Source organism: Tripterygium wilfordii, chromosome 21, assembly GCF_013401445.1.
Source record: "Tripterygium wilfordii isolate XIE 37 chromosome 21, ASM1340144v1, whole genome shotgun sequence".
Taxonomy (NCBI): Eukaryota; Viridiplantae; Streptophyta; class Magnoliopsida; order Celastrales; family Celastraceae; genus Tripterygium; species Tripterygium wilfordii.
Genome location: NC_052252.1, coordinates 7,344,124 through 7,354,665, shown reverse-complemented (window position 1 = coordinate 7,354,665; position 10,542 = coordinate 7,344,124). Strand labels below are relative to the sequence as shown.

The 10,542-nt window shown below is 41.2% G+C and overlaps 1 pseudogene; it reads right to left on the bottom strand.

Moving 5' to 3' along the window:
- Window positions 1–5,213: 5,213 nt before the first annotated feature.
- LOC119990253 lies at window positions 5,214–5,313 on the bottom strand (annotated as a pseudogene).
- Between the last annotated feature and the right edge of the window lie 5,229 nt (window positions 5,314–10,542).

Here is a 10,542-nt window from a genome sequence, read left to right as displayed (position 1 = left end):
CTTACAAAGCATGAACTTGTTCCCTCTGAACTAAAGAAACAATTTCATGAGGGCAGACCCCAGACCATAATGATTTACCACTAACATGCTTTGACAATCTCGCTAAAGAGTGAGCAACCATATTGCCCGAGCCATGTGTATGGCAGCACTTAGTCACACCAAGACGACCCATTATAGACTTTGCTTCCATTACAAAATGCCCCATTCTAAATTCCAAGTAATCATCTGAGCCTAGAGCAGTAACCACCTTGGAAGCATCAATTCTACCAGGAAGCTTCTCAGATAGACATAAAATAGCTCTCCCACAATGATCTCTCAAAATGGCACCAACACCAATTGAATCAATCTCAGCAAAGATAGCCCCATATACATTCAGTTTTAGTATATGGACCTCTGGAGGCGACCAACCTTTATCCCGTTCACTACTACCTGTTAAAGCCATAGCGGATTGCTGTCGGCTTCCAACAGCGGACTGGAATTCAGTTGAAAACATTCGAATTTTTGTCATGATATCATCATGAATGGCCGGCTTACACTCATGCAGAATAGCATTCCTTGTATTCCATATAACCCAAGTAACATTAGCAAAAGTTATTAGATCATTATGGGAACAAGAATTAAGTACAGCCATTAACCACTCACAGAAATTAAGCCCCTTACCCAGCTTCAAACCTACCTAAAACAGACTCCCATACCCGAACAACTATTTGGCACCTTCTAAAAGTATGCTCCACTTCCTCCCTTACACCACCGCACCCAATACATCCTGCAAAACTACCAACATGCCTCTCTTGCAAGTTGGAATTAGTAGGGAGAGGATTTTTCACTGCAGCCCATAGCAAATGACAGATTTTAGTAGGGACATTGATCTCCCACAGTTTCTTCCAAGGGAACCCCAACCCACCATTGGACGAAGAGGTAGAAGGACTGTGTTGTTGCTTCCAATTCACTGCAATTTACCGAGTATTTGCCAAATATTGTAATCCATCATTACTATCATCATTCTTGATACAACCAAATGGATAATTGTAATGGTCATTCCCAGGGGTGGACGACTCCCCCAAAATTTTGGTAAAAAAAAAATTATGTACTTATACATTTAAGAAATTGATCCCAACATATTGGAAAAAATATGTTCGTCTTCAGATTATACTAGGGTTCTTATGTGGATAAAGCTGGGCTTTCTCTTTAAAGATATACCTGGCCTTCCATCAGATCGTTACTTGGGCCATATTGAAGTGGGCTTGTTCTTCAGTTTCTCATTATAAAAACATCCCAGCTTTTCTACATGTAAATAATATTTTGGTTAATTTTTGTACTGTCGAAATCTGTGTTAGTAACTGTAGACTCAAAAGTCTACAATCAATTTGTAAAGTCGGATGAGGCCTACGACAACCTGCAAGATCACACTAAGGGTCGACCGTCAAGCTTGAACACCGGTGTGGTGCCTGCCGGGGAAGCTCCGACGGTCAAGTCAGTCACTGGTGGGATAAATATTTTAGTGAGAGAAGTGAAAGGTTTTAGAGAGAGAGAGAGATGTACCTAGTCCATCAGAGAGTAAATGATGAGGGTTTTCATCTATTTATAGTGCTTTGAGTCACGTGACTAGCACGTGTCGACCGCACGGACAGGCCTTGGGCCTTGACTGGGATCAAGCACTCAAATAGGAGCTTCCTTAGCAGCGTGGGCTTTGGGCCCTCGTTTGATAGAAGGGCCTCCATGAGCTTGCTGGTGTTTTCTCTTCTATGGGCCTTTATGTAGACCACCCAGGCTCTCATGGGCCCTTTGGGTTGGGCTCAAGACTCTCGTGGGTCTTTGCAAGCTGGGCTAAGACTCTCGTGGGTCTAGTTGCCAATTTGTTTAGGCCTTGGGCCTATCCGGCCCGACTAAGACTCTCGTGGGTCTAGTATATGTCGGTCGAATCTTGGGCCATGGGCTTGGTCGACTAAGACTCTCGTGGGTCTAGCTTTGTCGATTAAACCTCTCGCGGGCTTTGTAGTGTGGATTTATGCTCGGACGATTTTTGGTCCATACAGTTTGTCCCCCACTCTTGAAGTCAAATTTCTTGTCTTTGAGAGTAATAGTTTGTCAGAGCCGCATATTTTATAATCTGTCAAATGAAGAATTCGTTAGTAACAATTAATTGTGCGATCGTACCATCCAGGCTCGTCCGACGAGGAATGTTGTTGATTTAGCAACTTGGTTTGGTGCCCGATCGACGTCGAGTGCTTGGTAACCTGTTGACCGGACCTCTATTTTGAGGTCCTAATACTATCTAATTAGGAGGTTCTAGTGCTTATAGTAATTCATTTGTGTTTAAATAAAGTAATTTTACCCTTATACATGTTTCCCGTTGGTTCTGCAGGAAATCGGGCTTAAATGACTGAATTGGACACTTTTTGCTGTGAGGTGTCGGGACTTAGATTATGAAGATATTCTTGAAGACTACAAGCTCCAACAGTACACTAATCTATGGCCGAGATTGAATTGTTTTATGAATGGATTAGATTACAACAAGACTTGAAGGGTTAAGATGATCATTTAAAGGTGAATCCAATGGTTGTGCATAAGACAACATTCTTGCTTGCAATTTTTGACTTAAAAGAAGATCTTACTTGATTTTTGGAGTCAAAGATGGCTGCAAGTTGCTACACATTTAAAAGGAAATTGTTGGAGATACCAATGCCAAGATTTGGTGCAAGTTTGATCAAATGGTCAAAGATGACAAAATTGTTGGAGATACCAAGGTCAAGATTTGGTGCAAGTTTAATCAAATGGTCAAAGATGGCTGCAAGTGCACATGACAACTCAAATCTTGCAAAGCTAGACTTGGAAAATAATGCAAGTGCAACGGCTACATATTGCAAGGTTGAGATTTAATGAATTATTCATTCACTTCTCCAACAGGAAGCCACCATAGGAGTAGTGTATATCTAGTTTCTCTCTCTAAGTTTTCTTTATTGTTTTTGGTGCTTTCTCTTGATTTTGTATAAATTCTGATTTAGATGACAATAGATTGGATGTTTATTGCAACAATCATGAGTGGGTAGTTCTCTTCTCTAGTTTCTAATCCCGAATGGTGGATGCAAGGTTTCGATTACTCAAGGTATGCTCAAAGGGTCGTAGTTTCGATCCTTCTCTTTTAATTTCGTGATAGTTGTGTGATTGGATATATGAGAATGACATATTTGATTGTATTCTTGGATTGTCTAGTCTAGGGATTGCATCTAATGTGTTAGATTGAGAATTGTTAAACTCATTGCATGATTTCCTTAATTAATTGAGTTTTCCATTGCATAGCTATTAATTATGTGTATTGATGATGGGGTTTTGGGTTAATTTAGGAATGTGCATGGGAGAGTTATGGTTAATTGATCTTTGAGTGTGAAACTAGGGTGTTAGCCAAGCCGAGCCCCAAGGGGGAACATTAATCCATAATATTAGGTGCTTATCCCTTTGCGTTCATCGTAGATTAAGAGACCCGATGGCCTACATGTATGAATTGAAGTCTTATATCCCAATTCTCTTTGCATATGCATGATTGATAGTATCACACAATGCATTGTGTATGGTTGTGTGTGTTTGCAATGATACCTTGAGTAACCACCGGGACGGATTAGAGACTAGGTTTTTAATTAATTGTTTTAAATCCAATTTGTGCTTACTTTGATTACAAAATCGCTCATGCTACCGAGTCATTCGGCCCATTTCTTTTACTTGCTTTTATTTGATATTCATTGTGTTTATTAGTGTTAGCTAGTCATTTGCATATCATTCACTTCAAATTTGCATTGCTTTCTCGTGGATCGATACCGGACTCACCGGTTTATTACTTGACGATACCCTACACTTGGGGTAAGTACACACACACACTTTGGTGTCGGTCAAGTTTTTGGCGCCGTTGCCGGGGAAGCGAGTGTCAAAGACGGAGTTGGGTGGCTTGTAGATGCTAGCTTTATGCTATTAAACACCATCAAATAAGGAAGGAGCACGGTCACGCTTCAAGGGTAACTTTGTTCCTCCCTTTTACTTGCTTTCTAGTGTAGTTGAATTAGTGTAGTTGCTGAAAAGAGGAAAAAAAAAATTGTGAGGAGAACTTGGCGGATGGGGCTAACTTAGATTCCTGTGGGCGATGGATGCCACCTTGTTTGCTGCTTGGTAGTGATACGTTGTTTGAGAGAGCTTTGCGCATTTTTCTTTCTATCACTACTTGCTACATCTTGGTGTGTAATTGTTCCTGAGGTTGATTGTCATTCTATTCCTATCTTTGCTCTTGTTCTTGCTTGATATTGCTCTTGGTTGTTTGTTGATTAAAAAAAAAAAAAAAAAAAATCTGGTGTTACTTGACTTGGTTGGTGGTCATCTTTCGTGTTACTTGATAGCTTTGTTTGCCATCATGTCTCATCTTAGAGATAGCGTTAGTGGGCATGGGTCTAATAGAGATGGGAGAGGTGGTGACATAAATGCGAGTGATGCGGGGAGTGTACGTGGGGGTGATATCAATCTTGATGTATTACGTCGTCTTTTGCAACGTGTGAACATTGATGAATTGATGAATCCGGCGCAAGGGCAAGATGCCCAAAATGTGCCAAATGCCCAGAATTTACCAAATGTTCAAGTTGAGCATGCTTTGCAAAATGCACCTCAACCACTTCAACAAGACAATGCGGCACAAATTGCCCCACAAAATGTCTACCAACCTCCCAATATGCCTCCCGCATACCATATGCCTCCCCCATATAATTATGTGCATCCTATGTATTACCCAATGCCACAAGTGCCACAATATGCTCCTTTTGGGCAAAATTTACATGCACCTCCTCCTGTGGAGTACATTCATGCCCAAGAGCATCGCACTTTGAGGGAGCTCACGCATCCCGCAAGGCAAACTCAACCTTCTTGCATCATCATGCCACCGAACCAACAAAATGTGAGCCTTAAACCATCAATGTTCCAAATGATTCCCAAATTCCATGGAATGGAATCGGAACGACCATATTCACATGTGCGTGATTTTGAATCGGTGTGTACTACTTTTGGTGATGTTACATGCACACAAGAAATTTTGAGACTCAAACTTTTTCCATTCTCTTTGAAGGATCATGCAAAACAATGGTTTGAGAACTTGCGCCCCCAATCCATTGCGACTTGGGCGGCAATGCAAGAAGAATTTCTCAACAAATATTTTCCTTCCCACCGTACCATTTCTTATCAAACACAAATCATGAATTTTCATTGCAAAGAACATGAAACTTTCTTCCAAGCTTGGGAGAGGTTTAAGGATTTGTTGTTTATGTGTCCTCACCATGGATTTCAAAAATTTCAAATTGTGAATTTCTTCCACAAATCTTTGACTCCATCTTTGAAGAAATTGGTTTCCACTATGACTCAAGGTGATTTTTTGAATAGGGATGCCAATGAGGCATTCACTTTCTTTGATGGGTTGGCGGAGGAATCCCGATCTTGGGAAGCTCCTCCACTAACCCGACATGATGTTGTGCCAAGCTCTAGTGGCAAGTTTGTGTTGAATGAAAATGATGACGTGCATGCTAAACTTGCTTTGTTGTCCAAGAAATTGGAGTCCTTACAGTCACAAAAGGCCCCTATAAATGTGGTGGGTGTTGATGACCAAGTTGCTTGTACTTTGTGTGAAAGTAGGGATCATAGGACGGATGAGTGTAATGCCTTACCGGCTTGTAAGGAAGTCCTATTTGGGCAAGGTTACAATGGGAACAATTCTCAGAACTTTAGGAAGCCTTACCCTACCAATCACCAAGGCAACAATTCGTACAATGAGAATTACCCTTGGAGGAATCATCCAAACTTTGGGTGGAGGAATGATGGGAATGTTCGATCCCAATCACTCCCCAATCCACCCCAACAACAATTGCCTCCTCCAAGTGTTGCACAACCACCTCCACAACCTTACATTCCACCTCCTAAGAGGTCTCTTGAAGGCACTCTTAACATTTTCATGCAAGCTCAAATAGGGGAGAATCAAAAGGCCACCAAATTCCAAGAACAAACCAATAGGGTCATTGAGGATATTAAGAGTCAAATCACTAAGGTCACCCAAGCTCTCACCACATATGAGAAGGGTAAATTCCCAGCTCAACCATACCCCAATCCATCCAAACAAGCCAATTTGCTAGAATCTACTAGTGGGGGGGGGGTGAGTGGACATGAACAAGCCCAATCCATCCTCACTTTGAGGAATGGACGCATTGTGGATAGACCCATACCAAATGAGAATGTTGATCAAAGTGATGATGTGCAGAATTTTGGTGATAGAGTGGGGAAAAAGGACAAAGGAAATAGTGGAAAGGAAGAGAGTTTGGAGAAATTTGTGCAGGAAAATGATTCACTAGGTGCAAGTGTTCGGACACCTATTTTGGATTGCCCGGACACTTCATCCAGAAATTCAGAAAAATGTGAGAAAATACCAAGAGGAGAAGAGGATAGTAAGGGGCAATCACATAGGACAAGGGTAGACACGTCTAAGGATAGAGAGTGTATCCCAAGGCCACCATTTCCTCACCGATTAGGGAAGAAAACCAATGAGGCTCTACACAAAGAGATGTTTGAACTTTTCAAACAAGTGAAAGTGAACATACCTCTTTTAGATGCCATCAAACAAGTTCCCTCGTACGTAAAGTTCCTCAAGGATTTGTGTACCGTGAAACGCAAATTGAATGTGAAGGAGAAGGCTTTTCTTACGGAGCAAGCAAGCTCCATCTTACAAGCCACCACTCCACCTAAATATAAGGATCCCGGTTGCCCTACCATTCCAATAGTCATAGGGAACCATAGGATTGAACAAGCATTGTTGGATTTGGGTGCTAGTGTTAATCTCCTTCCATACTCGGTCTATCAACAATTGGGGTTAGGTGAGCTTAAGCCTACAAGAATTACCTTGCAACTAGCCGATAGATCCGTCAAGATTCCTAGAGGAATAGTTGAAGATGTGCTAGTTCAAGTGGATGAATTCTATTTCCCGGTTGACTTTGTGGTTTTAGATACTCAACCCCTCCCTAGCTTTAGCAAACCAATCTCGGTCCTTCTAGGTAGACCCTTCCTAGCAACTTCAAATGCTTTGATCAATTGTAGGAATGGTGTCATGGTGCTATCTTTTGGGAATATGACAGCGGAGATGAACATCTTTAATGTGTCTAAACAAATGGGAGAGTTTGAAGACATTAGGGAAGTAGATTGGATCCATTCATATGTTGAGGAGAACTTAGAGAAAACTCTTGCTAGGGATTCGGTGGAAGGTGTGCTAGCTTTGAGCGAAAAAGGTAGTAAATTTTTAGTTGAGGAAGAGGAAATTAATGAGGTTTTGGAGTCTTTAGCTATCCATAGCATAGGACGATTCAACCCACCCATTGAGGAATTAGAACCTTCCAAGACTAAGCTTGAATCATCTCTAGAGCATCCACCAACGCCGGAAAGGAAACCCTTACCAAGTGAGCTGAAATATGTATTTTTGGGAGAGAATGAGTCATACCCCGTTGTGATATCTTCCCTACTTACTTCTTCCCAAGAAGTGAAACTTGTGCAAGTGTTGCAAAGGTATAGAAGGGCAATAGGTTGGACAATTGCTGATTTGAAGGGTATTAGTCCTTTGGTTTGTACTCATAGGATTTACATGGAAGAGGAAGCTAAGCCCATTAGACAAATGCAAAGACGTTTAAATCCGAACATGAAGGAGGTAGTTAGGGGGGAGGTGCTAAAATTGCTTGATGCGGGGATAGTTTATCCCATTGCGGATTCCAAATGGGTATCTCCTACCCAAGTGGTCCCCAAAAAGTCCGGAGTTACGGTAGTTAAGAATGACAAGAACGAATTGGTTCCCACTCGAATTCAAACCGGGTGGCGCATGTGCATTGACTACCGTAGACTCAATATGGTTACTCGAAAAGACCATTTCCCCTTACCCTTCATTGATCAAGTCCTTGAGAGAGTAGCGGGTAGAGCCTATTATTGCTTCCTTGATGGGTATTCCGGATATAATCAAATAGAGATTGGCTTAGAAGACCAAGACAAGACCACATTTACATGTCCATTTGGAACTTTTGCTTATAGACGCATGCCTTTTGGGTTATGCAATGCTCCGGCTACCTTTCAAAGGTGCATGATGAGTATCTTTAGTGACATGGTTGAGAAAATTGTGGAGGTCTTTATGGATGATTTCTCGGTTTATGGAGATACCTATGATCAATGCCTTGCTAATTTGGCAAGTGTGTTAAAAAGATGTGAGGAGAGCCAATTGGTTCTCAATTGGGAAAAGTGTCATTTCATGGTGACACATGGAATTGTATTGGGACACATTGTGTCATCCAAAAGGATAGAGGTTGACAAGGCAAAAATTGAATTAATTCAAAAGTTACCTCCCCCTACATGTGTTAAAGATGTGAGATCTTTTTTGGGTCATGCGGGTTTCTATAGAAGGTTCATTAATTCTTTTAGTGCCATTGCCAAACCTTTAAGTAACTTGCTTGCTCAAGATGTCTCTTTTGAATGGACACCACAATGTCAAAAAGCCTTTGATGATTTGAAAGGTGCCCTAACCACCGCACCCATTATGCAAACTCCCGATTGGAGTATGCCCTTTGAACTCATGTGTGATGCAAGTGATGTGGCGGTTGGGGCGGTCCTAGGACAAAGAAAAGAAAAAAATGCTCATGTTATATACTATGCTAGTAAGACTTTGAATGATGCTCAAGTGAATTATACCACCACTGAAAAGGAATTACTAGCTATAGTCTTTGCTTTGGACAAGTTTAGATCTTATTTGGTTGGCTCGAAAGTCATCATCTTTACCGACCATGCGGCTTTGAAGTATTTGCTTTCAAAAGCGAATGCCAAGCCTAGGTTGTTAAGATGGATTCTCTTACTTCAAGAATTTGACCTTGAAATTAAAGATAAGAAAGGAGTGGAGAATGTAGTGGCCGACCATTTATCTAGACTTCCCGGACAAAATTTGATTTCACATGGCATACCCATCAATGAACATTTCCCGGATGAACAACTCTTCCTCACCAATGCCATCTCTTCCAAATTGACTCCATGGTATGCGGACATCGCCAACTTTTTGGTGTCCGGAAAAATGCCATCTCATTGGAGCAAGATTGATAGATCCAAATTTCTTCGCAATGTGCGAAACTTCTTTTGGGATGACCCCTATTTGTTCAAGTATTGTTCCGATCAAGTGATTAGGAGGTGCATCCCCAATAATGAATTTGAAAGTGTCATGGCCTTTTGCCATAAATATGCTTGTGGAGGCCATTTTTCCTCCAAAAAGACCGCGGCCAAAATTCTTCAAAGTGGCTTATATTGGCATTCTTTGCACAAAGATGTCCATGCTTATTGCCTATCTTGTGACAATTGCCAAAGGTTAGGTAATTTAGGAAAACGTGAGATGATGCCCCTCCAACCTATTAACATCTTGGAAAATTTTGATTGTTGGGCCATTGATTTCATGGGACCTTTCCCTAATTCATTTGGTTATTTGTATATCTTGGTTGGTGTGGATTATGTGTCAAAGTGGGTAGAGGCTATCCCTTCTCGAACAAATGATCACCAAGTTGTGATAAAATTTTTAAAAGAAAACATTTTCTCAAGATTTGGGATGCCTCGAGCCATCATAAGTGATGGTGGGTCTCACTTTTGCAATGCCCCGGTTAGAACTTTGATGAAACGATATGGCATTTTTCACAAAGTTGGCACCCCATATCATCCACAAACAAGTGGCCAAGCGGAATTGGCAAATATGGAGATTAAACGTATTCTTGAAAAAACGGTTGGTCCCAATAGAAAAGATTGGTCTTCAAAATTGATTGATGCTTTGTGGGCTTACCGTACTGCATATAAGACTGCCCTTGGAATGTCTCCTTATAGACTTGTCTATGGCAAGGCTTGCCACTTGCCGGTGGAATTGGAGCACAAGGCCTATTGGGCCATTCGCACTTTGAATGACTCCACCGATCAAGTTGGGGGGCATCGCAAACTCCAAATCCACGAGATTGAGGAGTTGAGGAATGATGCTTTCGAAAATGCCAAAATTACTAAGCTTAAAATGAAAAGATACCATGACAAGCACATTGTGAGGAAAGTTTTTCATGAGGGACAAAAGGTTCTTTTATACAACTCCCGGTTACACTTGTTTCCCGGGAAGTTACGTACCAAATGGACCGGACCTTTTATTGTCCGCAAGGTTTCCCCATATGGAAGCATTGACATTGATGATCCTAGGAGTGGAAAAACTTTTAAGGTTAATGGCCAACGTTTGAAACCATACTTGGAAAATTTTAATGAATTGGCCGAAGAATGGGACCTTGTGGATCCCACTCCTTCCTAGTGTGCATGAAAAGAGCTCTCTTGTAAAAATGTAGTGTTAGATTATTTTTCATTCATTTTTGGTGTGTTTTTGTATGTTCACAATGCATTTTACAATTTGTTCTTGCCTTGTTTATCATGCTTGACATTGGGGACAATGTCTCATTTAAGTTGGGGGGTGAGGGAATATTGTGAATTCATTGTAAA